General features: G+C 44.1%; 1 protein-coding gene across 1 annotated transcript in view; it reads left to right on the top strand.

Annotated features, from left to right (window-relative positions):
• The first annotated feature begins 40 nt into the window (after positions 1-40).
• The window catches only part of GLIS1 (GLIS family zinc finger 1), a 234812-nt gene continuing 224092 nt past the window's right edge, over positions 41-10760 (top strand). Inside the window, exon 1 of the mRNA XM_008577259.1 lies at positions 41-91. The gene's annotated coding sequence lies outside the window, so the exon portion shown is untranslated. The remainder of the gene's footprint in view (positions 92-10760) is intronic.

The raw sequence follows: 10760 nt of genomic DNA, 5'->3' as shown, positions 1-10760 counted from the left end.
CCGCCCGCGCCGCCGCCGCGCGCCCACGACCTCCTCCGGCCCCGGAGTCCCCGAGACTACGGACCGTCCAAGGTTGCCGCCGCCGGGAAGGGTGAGTTCGGCTCTGCCGTGTGCCTGGCCGCGGGTGCGGAGAGATTCGGGCTGCCGGGCGTCGCCACCGCATGCCTCTGTAGGGATCCTCTGGAGGACTTGGTGGAACTTTCGCCGGAGTTCCTCAGTTTCTCTCTAGAGGTCTGGGACTCGCTTGTCAGTCTGAAACGATGCCTGCTTCAGGAAGCATCTAATTTAAACTCAATAGGTCTCTTTTGGGGAAATGTGTGTATAGAAAGCTCAGATGACATAGTTTTGCTTCTGTATGTTTCTGATAAAAGTTGTGTGAAGCTTGTCAAGATTTTATTATATATGGTTAGGGTGAGTAGCAACTCATGTGTAGGTATCTGTTTCTGAGCCGCTGAAGGCAAACTTTGAAGTATCACAATCTTCTTAAATAACAAAAACCAGAAGCCTTCATCAAGACCCCTCCCCTCTTGGGGCCTCAGTTTCCCCATCTGTTAAGTGAGGAATTAATTATACCAGATGACTTCTGGATTCCTGATGGAGATTTTTCTGAATCTGCAATCCAGCCTGGGTCAAGTCCTGACTTAAACATGGCTTTTCTTTACTTGGTGCTTCAGAAGCATAGCCTTAGGTCAAAAGTTACCTTGCTTTACCCTTCCTTTACACATGGAAGCTGGTGAATATAAGGTGCAGGCCCACGTATGGTTTATGGGCTCAAAGTCATCAATGGTGCTGCGATTCTCAAGAACATGTCCTTCTCGTCGTAGTTAATTATTATTGAACCGTCATTTTTAAGTTTCATGCTGACAGATAATTAACTAGAAATTGGAGAAATCGTTGAAGTGCTCTTTCCTCTCCCCCTTTTTTTCCCTTGGGAGAAACCAAGGCTTTGGGATTTGATTGTATCAGCATCTGGGACCCCTTGATTTTTTCTCCAGGTGATTCTCAAGGAAGACAAAAACAGTTTGTGTTTTATGGCTATAGGTATAATCTCTTAGCATCACCCCCCGGCAATTTAGAAGAGGTAGACGGGCTTACTTTTAGAGATGAAGGCTCCTCATGGGTACAAAATACCCAAATCCCCAATTCAGGGACTGGTAAAGTGAAATAAACATAAACTGTTTTTTATTTTTTAAAGAAAACATTTGACTTTGTGGGAGAGAGCTATTTCTCATCTCCTTTTAAATGTCAGTCTCTTCTCCAAGGGACAGAGATAATTTTTTAGAGGGATAAATGGGGGTGGGGTGGGGGGTAATGCCTGCAGGGTATTATTGCTGGAATATACATATGAGGTCTCTTTTACTCACGTGCGCAAGACATGAGTAATGTTTGCTGCCATGTTTGTTTGTCCCCCTTCGTATACAATCCTCTCTTAAACAGATACCCTCCTACAACGTTTTGTGTTTAGAAAAATCATGGCTGTCATCTGATTATCAACTTCTCCGCAGATCTAGTGAATGGCTCTCCCGAATATAGCCTTTGTTCCACGTTGTGGTTAGTGACCTCTCATCTGGATGCTTTGTGTACGATCTTACTACTTCCATTCCCCCAAACCCCAACTATTTTTATCCCCCCCATGTCTAAAATAAGAGATCTTTAAGTCAGGATTGTATTTGGAAAGGGCAGAGGAGGATAAAGGAATGGGAGAAAGAGCCTCTTTCTTTAAATCTTAAACTGGCCTCTCTTGTTAAGCTTTTTCCAGGAGGCTTCAAAACTTCACAGCCTCCCAGAGAGGTTGGTGGAGTGAGATATATCACACCCGTTTGAAAGGTGAGGAAACTGAGGCCTGAAGGTGGGGGAGTTTCTGGTATGTAAAAAGCCACCTTGCAGGTCAGGGGTTATGGAAGCCAGAGCTCTGGCACACCAGCCTAGGGAGAAAGGGAAGGCTTTGGGGCCTGGGTTTGGGGAGGTTTCTGGCCTGGCCTCTGTGTGGCTGTAGGTTTTTCCTCACAGTGAAGCCACCAAGTGGCCTGAGACAAAATTGTCTTCCCCCAGCAGATCTTCAGCAGCCCTCTTAAAATGCCATAAGGAAATCGCACCTTCTCGCTGCTCCTACTCCCACCAAAATATTCTCCAGATCACGTAACCCTTCGGATGTTTGGTGTCTAGCTCCAAGCTCTCAGATTTATTGGAAACAGACAGAAATATCAATTGAAAAATATGTATCGACTGTGCTGGAAATTTTAAGACTCTACCACCTATGCTCTGTGGGACTTTAGGGGAAGTTATTTCCTCCTCTGAGCCTCAGGTTCCCTCACTTGTAAATTTACTGTGAGACTTACGGACTTTGAAAGACTGATGAGAGCATTAGTGATAAAGAGCGTGAAAGGGTCACCTCCATGCCTGGTTACTTTTAGGATTACTATTGTAATGTGTTTAACTTTCTTGACCTTTGGTTTTTCATTTGCAGAGAGGTAAAAATTTGAGAGGTAATAATGCCTACCTTTCAGGGTAAATAAAAAAAGGCTGTAAGAATACTTTATAAATAAAAAGGTAGAAGGGGTCACTGTGCTACGGTCAGTGATGTGATACTTGAGATAAAGGTGGTAGAGAGAGGAGAAAGAAAGATTTGATTTTTAAAATGTTGAATGTGAAGGGCTCTCACTGTGGTGCACTAGCTAGGGGAAGCTGAGAGGTGCCAATCTTCAGGTCTCTTGCAGCCGCTGCTGCCCAGTGACTGGAGAGAGGACATTATTGCTTGGTCTGGGGTCAGGTTTCAGATACTCTGCCTTCTGCTGTGGAGAAACCCTAAGCAGAGGACAGGCGTGAGTTCCTGAATCCAGAAGTTTATCCATAAATGTTTGGGTCCTGTGTGTTTCCAGATCTAAAGCTGGGAGGCACTGGGGACGGTGCGACGTCATGGACTAACATTGTCATCATTTACAATAAGAATCACGATCTGTTTATGGCAGAATCCCGTTTATCCAGATTCCAAACAGCTGGAAAGGCCAAATTGCCAGATGCTGCATTTTTCTTTCTTATTATTAAACACCCGACACTCTGCTTTTGTAAGTCCTGACAAGGAAAGAAGGTTAACATCTGGGCTTGATGCAGGCAGACAGCTTTGTGGTGATGGCCCGATGACGCTGGTTTTCTGTGCACAGTGCTTTACAGTTTTCAGAGTGTGTTCCCACACATTCTCTCATATGCCCTCACGCCAGCTGTATTCTGCCTGCCTGGTGGGTCTTCCGAGGGAACAGCTGTAGAAGCGCCTTGCAGTCTGTAAAGTGCTTCTTTGTGGTGATGGCCCGATGAAGCTGGTTTTCTGTGCACAGTGCTTTACAGTTTTCAGAGTGTGTTCCCACACATTCTCTCATATGCCCTCACGCCAGCTGTATTCCGCCTGCCTGGTGGGTCTTCCGAGGGAACAGCTGTAGAAGCGCCTTGCAGTCTGTAAAGTGCTGGGCAGATACTGGCTGTTATTAATTGGCTTCCTATTTTATAGATGAAGGCACTAAGGTTCAGGGATTTGCTCACAGCTACAGACGGTAAGTGGCAGTTTCCAAGGCTTCCAGCTCCAAATATTTGATTCTGGTTCCACCACTTGTACCTTCTACATGTGTGTGTTGGCGGCTGAGAGCTGGCATTCACAATGAAGGCCTTCCGAAAGTTCCCAGAAAAATTTAAAATATTTTTGCTTTTAGTGTTTCTCTTGTCTTGAATCTTTGGAAATTGGTAACTAGTATCTATGCCATAGTTAGAAAACTTCATAGTTTACCAGATGATTCTGTTTGTCCAGAGTTTCTGTTCCCGGACCAAACCAGATAATGAGGTCACTGTTTAATTCACAGAGACTCATAGGGTCCTTTTTACAGTGTACTGAGACTGGATACATACTAGCAATAAAAAGGAGTTTGATGATCATGACAAATGTGAACTCTGTCATTAGTAAGAAACAGCCGTTATAACATGGCCATAAATGCCAAAAAGTAGTCAAAATTGTAGATTGCATGCATGGGTTTTAGGGGTGGTGCAGAGTAAGACATGATGGTTTTGGTGGTGTTACCTAGAGAGTTTCTTCATCTGAATAAGAAGCCACTGTGATGTTCTGGGGAGGCCGTGGAGAGCCTAGTGCATCTGTAATAGAAAGGTATGAGTTGTTTTTAAAGCATTACCCCCTCTGGCTCTAGTGGGTAATTTGCTTGCATTTCATCCATTTTAAAGTGCTGGTCCTGTGATCCGGAAATAATCAGATCCAAATTTTTTCGGTGCTTGAGGTTTCAAATACGGGGAAGAAAAACCTGCTGGCCAAATGTCAGGCTCAGTGAGACAAAGAGAAACAAGTATGTGTGTGGGTATACAAGTGAGATAGGAACATGTTGCGTCTACAATCATAAGAGTTATGTATCCGACGAATCTTTTATAGACATGTAGCGGAAATATAATTCCCAAAGATTCGCTAAGAATCTTGTGCGGCTAGAATTTCTCTTCCCTTCCTGCCTCGCAAGCTCCCTAGAAGCTGCTAAGACTTGGCGGGTAAAGTGGAAAGGGGGCCATCACATGGGAGCGTAACTTAGTTTAGGCCCAGTTGTTTCTCCGTAGTTTACCTGTAGTGTGCTTAGCTGGGCTGAGCTCTCAGGGCTCTCTTAGCACATATCAATGGCTTGTGTTGCTCCGTGATTAAAAAACGTACATTTCTTTATATGCTGTGGTTTTTCACACTTCTTCTTCTGGGGGGAAAAAAAACCCCATCCCATGTCAGAGTTATTCCCTGCGTTTCATTTGCATGAGAAGCTAAGAAAGCCAGCACACTTATTTTTACAGTGCGTTAAAATCCCATTACAGGCATAAGTGCACAATGAATCATTTTAAAAAATATATTCTTATGTTCTTTGTTCTGAATGTTGCATAATTATCATCATTTTCTTTGGGTTTATTTCGTGGAGTTTGGCTAGTATCCTAGAAGAGGGGAGAGGCTAAACTTTGGAATAGGGTTTTCAATCTGTTTTGGATAGAATTAGAGAGAAAAAAACCCAAACAAATAAATAAACAAACTTTATTTGGAAGTTGACCAGACTATCACTAACTGTGGCTTTTGCATAAAGAGGATAATTTCCCTTCTTTCAATTTTCTTGGAAAATAATTCCCTATTTTGAAGCTGATATAGTGGTATTTCAACAACCTCACCTTACATCATGTATGATTATATTCAAAGTTAAATTATAATGTGTGGTTTGCTAATTTTTTTCCTGATGTAGATTTTAGTTGCAATTAGTTTAGACCTAGAGAGTTGTTTCTTTTGGTAGGGGGTAGTTTATTTTTGTGTTGATAGAAACAAAGATTCAGTTTAAGGGGGAGAAGAAATGAAACAGACTCTGTAGTGCGTTTTGAAACATTTGACTGCATCATGCAAAAAACACAGCTGTAACACCAGGGCTAGGAAAAAAGACTAAACTCCTGAAGTATTTGTGCTGTTCGCCTTCACTGTGCTAACGATTCTAGCAGTTTGAAAGCGGACTTCTTGTTTATCAACAGCCGCTGCCTGAATTAATAGTTTACAATGAAAAAAAAAAAAAAAAAAGCTTTCAGCATTGGAAGCAAAGTCCGGGGACTGACAGCTGAGTTACTGAGTAAGGAAAGCAGAAAGGGGGCGGGGGCAGGGGGTTAGTTTTGTGGCTGCTTTGGTCTCCCAAAGCCTTATTTATAAGAAACTGAAAGAAAACAGAGGGCCGGGGTGGGCTGGGGGGTGGAGAGAATACAGCCCTAACCCAGTGGTCTTATAGTTTAAAGTCACTTAAAGCATCTGTTTTCTTCTTTTCCCGTCTTCCCCTTAAACTCCAAAGGGTTATTCCTTCAGAAGGTTTCCGGCAGATCGAGGCGGATTGTGTTAGCATTATGAGCTCTGTTTTTAAAGTCAGCACTCAAGTTAGATGCACTGAGAGGAAAACTTCAGTCCGTTAACCGAATCACGCATTTCCTGTATGCCCTGAATTTATTTAGTGGTTATGGTTGGGCCAGCCTGGAACAAACACATGTGCCATTGTGCAGTTTTGATGCACATGGGCCATGTCCTTCACTTTGAGCCTCGGTTTCCCCATTTGTAAAATGGGGAGCAGTTCGATTGGATGATCCATAGCCCCTTCCTGCTCTGATACTCCAGGATTCCACACCAACCGAGCTGAGAAGTTGGAAGGATCTGGGGTATAGAAAGAGTCTGCCTTTGTGTCAGGCCGGGATATGGACTTGCCTTCCCCTTGGAACTCTTCACTGCTTAAGGGGAACACAGAAGGAACGGGAAGAAGGAGGTCAACTAATCTCTACGTAGCACCTACTCTATGCCAGGCCAGATACTTTATAGCTGTGAACACATTTATTAAGGCCCAACAGCCCCATGATGAAAGGAGGTACTATTCTAATTTTACAGATGGAGGAACTGAGGCTCAGAAAGGTTAAGTGATGTGTCCAAGGTTGTGCAGGTAGTAAGTAAATTTCAGACCTGGAATTTGAACCCAGGTCTGACTGACAGCAAAGCCAGTACTTTCCCCTTAAAGCACACCACTCTTGAGGACCAGTCTTTAAAACCCAAGTAGCTGGGAAAGAGTAGCTGTGGCTGTCGAGTGCCGAGTGTACCCACAAGTCCAGATAGCTACTTCCTAGAGCACCCCTTTCTTCATCTCAGCTAGCAATCTGAGGTGTGACTTAAAGGGGAGACTCTGCCTTGGTCCCTGCTGCAGAAATGGGGAAAAGAGAATGGTTGCCAGTTGTAATTTGTGGTCCTCGGGAAGCTGATGTCCAGGCAAGGACTCTCTGAGGCTATAAAGGGGCCCCCTAAGAGGAACCCCTTCTCAGAAGCAGCGACCACCGCCCCTCCCCCCCCCTCGCTTATTGGATGTTATGGTCCTTATCTGAGCCTTTTTTGCAGTTTGGGGAGGTGCCCCTCCCCCCCCTCGCTTATTGGATGTTATGGTCCTTATCTGAGCCTTTTTTGCAGTTTGGGGAGGTTTCCTGCCAGGGGCTTGGTTGCAGTCTCCCTTCTACTGCTTCTGAAGACGTCTGTTAGATGTGAATTCCTCACGATCCCCACCACACCTGGTTGTAGAATACATGCTTCCTGAGCGTGGTGTCACAGGGATCTACACACAGTTATTTCTTGTTAAGCACTTGGGATGAAGAAGGGCTTGGGAGGAAGAACAGGCCAGGAATCAGATTGAACTTGAGAGGTTGTTTGTCGTGGGAAATGGGTCTTTTGTGTCAAATGATGGATGAGCCAAATGACCCCCGTGGAAGGCAGAGGTCCCACTGCTAGGTTGTGTGGCCTTGTGTGTGCATTCATGAGACTATATGTGTGTCCATTCTCAAGGAATCATACTTATTCTGAGGATGAAATTGCAGGAGGCTTTCTGGTCCAAGGCTTTTTTGTCTCCACATGTTGACACTGCATCTGAAAGGGAGGGTATGAAGAAGTAACAGGGATGACCCTGATAGCTGAGGCCCAGCCCCTTCCTATTTGTGTCTTTGTAGCAACAGATTACTCTTTTTAGATGTTGTTGCTTTTGTTTTGAAATAACAGGTTTGCTAGAAAATAAGGCTTTAGCAAGAAACCAGGAAGTACTATAAATCTGACTTTAAAAATACAGATTCCATTTGCTGTTTTAAGCTCTCTGGAGGGCTGGAGGTTGGGTTTATTTTGGAATGTTGCTAGACTATATGAATTACTTCTCTGAGGGTTGGGTATTTAATACCTAGTAGAAGTTTGTATAAGAGTTGATGATATATTTCGTCGACTTTCCAACCCTGTAAATAAATTACACGTGCCGGCAGAGGCTGCCAGAATCCACTGTGTCAATTGAAGCTTAATTTTTATCCCAAACCACTTAATACTTTTGTCCAAGCGAGCAGAGAAAGTTACCAGATTTTGCCCAGCAGTGAGCCCATTCCAAAACCAGGACGGCTTAAAGAGCCTGTGAATAGGCCTCTGTGGATTCACCAGTTTTGACAGTTTTCGGTGGTTAAGTAGCGTCAGCGCTCTCAAGTCCAACCCTCAAGGCAGAGAATGATAATATAATTTTAAGTGTATCATAAAAATGAAACTCAATAGCTTTCACTCCCCAAACCTGTCTCACTCCCCCCTCCCTGGAGAAAACGGCTGTAATTGTGTGTTTAATCTCAAGACCGCCTGTGCATTTTATCTTATTTGAGTGTAAAGCCCAGGTAATAACGTTGGCATTTCCAGTGCGAAACAAAATAGGGTTTCTGATTTGGAGACACTATTAAATATTTCATGCTTCAACCAAACTCAATTCTTTTTCTTATAATAAGTTTAAATATTAATTCTCTGGAATGTCAGATGCCTAAAGCTAGGCATTTAGTGATCTACAGTTTCAAGTATCCCGAAGAAGGTTTATGAAACAGGATATTTCACTGGGAGGGATGAGTGGTGTGTTTCAGAGATATCTGAATTCAAGGCAGCATCTTCTGATTTACTTTTTAAAGGGAAAAGGTCATAAAATATGTTGCTTTATGTGCTGAAGGATTAAGTGGCTTAGGCTGAAATAACATCAGGAACTTTACTGTTTTTCTCCGCTATACTTTAACAATGCTTTTTGGGGGAGGGGGTGGGTCATTTTCCTGCCTGCTTGTCTCCTCCTCCATAACCCCCCCCCAGCCAGATGGCTTTAATTCTAACCAAATCCCACGCTGAGGCCAAATGATTGATCAAACAGTCATTTGTACTTACGTAGCACTCTTTGTGAGAATATCTCTGCATTGGAGCTTCTCGCTGGGGCAGGCTCTTCTTTGGGTCTTCAAATCGTTGATTTCAAACAGATTGAGGGGCTTTGAGAGGTGGGGGTACAGGGGTGGATGGAGAGCAAAAATCCATGACCTTGAATCTAGATCCTCTTGCTTAAAACCTTTCTGTTACTTCCCATCCCTGACGGCAGGGGTGTTCAAGTTTTCTAAATATAAGGACAAAAATCTTTCCACTGTCCACATGATTGCAGTTATTCTTTTACTATCTGTTGATGGGGACGATATCTAATGAGGTTTAGGTATCTACTAATTTTAAGAGCTCTTTTAAATAGATTTGTATTTTATCAACCATAGCAGCATCTACACACAATTGTAGGGACGTTGATTTGTTCTATAGATAGTCCTTGGTACATGCTTTAAAGATCTTCCCTGAAATTACAACTTGGCTTGTAGATTGGCAACCAGTTGGCCAATGGACAAACTCTGAGCCCTTTGACCTGCCATTCAAGGCCTTCCTGCCAGGTCAGCTCCATCTCTTGCCGATATCTGCTTTGCTGGTTCTCTAGAAGCAACAGACTTTTCCTCATGCAGCCTCAGACCTGGAATTTTCTCTTTACTTGTTTTTCCTTATAAACTGTGAGCTTCTTTTTATTCATCTTTGTGCCTCCTTAAATCATTTTTGGAGCAAGTGGGAAAATAAATAGATAACACTCAAATATTCATTTTTGTACCATCATGTGCTCTACAAGGTCTGGCACGAAGCAGGTATCTGAGAGGTGTATAGGGTGCTGAATGAGCCATGGGTGTGGAACCAGGCCACCAGGTTTCAATCCTGGCTCTATGTACTAACTTAGGGACCTTGGGCAAGTTATTGAGCTTTCTGTGTCTCAATGTCCTTATCTGTAAAATGGGGATAACAGTAGTAATGATCTCAAAAGGGTATTATGAGAATGGAATGAGTTAACACATGTATAAGTGCTTAAAAACAGACTGGCAGGTCGTAAGTGCTCTATTAATGTGGGAATGATCATTATTATTATTATTTCTACTGCTACCATGTAGATGGTAAACAGAACCTCTTGGAAGGGCTTTCCCTCCCTTCCTTTCCACCAGACTGACCCTACTTATTCTAAGACCTAGCTCAAGTGCCACCTCCTCCTAGAAGCCTTCCCTTTCTCCCTATCCTTCCTTCAGTCATAGTATTGGTCATACTCTGGCAATTTTGAATTTACTTACATGTCCTTGAGGAGAGGGGCAGAGTCTCGTTATCCCTGCACCCCATATGTCCAGCACAGAGTCTGCCTTGAAGTGGGTGTCCAGGAGTGCTGGGAATGGAGCCCAGCCCAGTCCTTGCCCTCAAGGAGCCTGTTGCCTGTACAGGAAGAGCTGTGTTTGATGTTCTTGTTTTTCCTACAAGGTTAAACACACGGTTGATCTCAGCACAGGTGAGTCTCCAGTAAATGCTTAATGAGTGCTCACATGCGGATATAGTCATGTTTTCTTCCCAGCATGTCTTGGAGCAATTCATGATGAGGTTGGCTCCTTGCTTGCTAGGTAACCTTGGGCAAGTCTTCTCACCCATCTGGACCTCCCTTTCCCTTCCTTTCTGGGAAGGGTTGGAGTCAGTGATTACAGACGCTTCTGGCTGGAGATCTTTGGAGCTGCCAAGCTCTGGGCCATGTGGAGGAGCTTGGGCCTGATGACTGTCCCCTAGTGACTGGCCACTGGCCTCTTGGCCAGGATTGTGGGCACTTTCTGCTGCATGCTTGTCCTCCCTCCCAGGCAAAGCCCCAGGCTCTGTGACGTGTGTTTCATCTTGTGATTTAAAGAGAAGGTAGTGGTGGTTGCCACATATATGACCCAGATTTTGCTAAGAACCTCAGACCAAGTGTTGGAACTGAGAGCCGAGAGTTGGGAGCCAGTCAATGGCAGCTCTTAGTGATCCAGCTGGGGTGGGAATTGATGTCCACATATGAGATCCCCCCTCTACAACAGGCTTAGACAGAGTCCCT

The sequence above is a fragment of the Galeopterus variegatus genome, unplaced genomic scaffold (assembly GCF_000696425.1).
Source record: "Galeopterus variegatus unplaced genomic scaffold, G_variegatus-3.0.2 Scaffold1472, whole genome shotgun sequence".
Classification (NCBI taxonomy): domain Eukaryota; kingdom Metazoa; phylum Chordata; class Mammalia; order Dermoptera; family Cynocephalidae; genus Galeopterus; species Galeopterus variegatus.
Note: the sequence above shows the minus strand (reverse complement) of the source record. Positions and strands in the feature narration are given on the sequence as shown.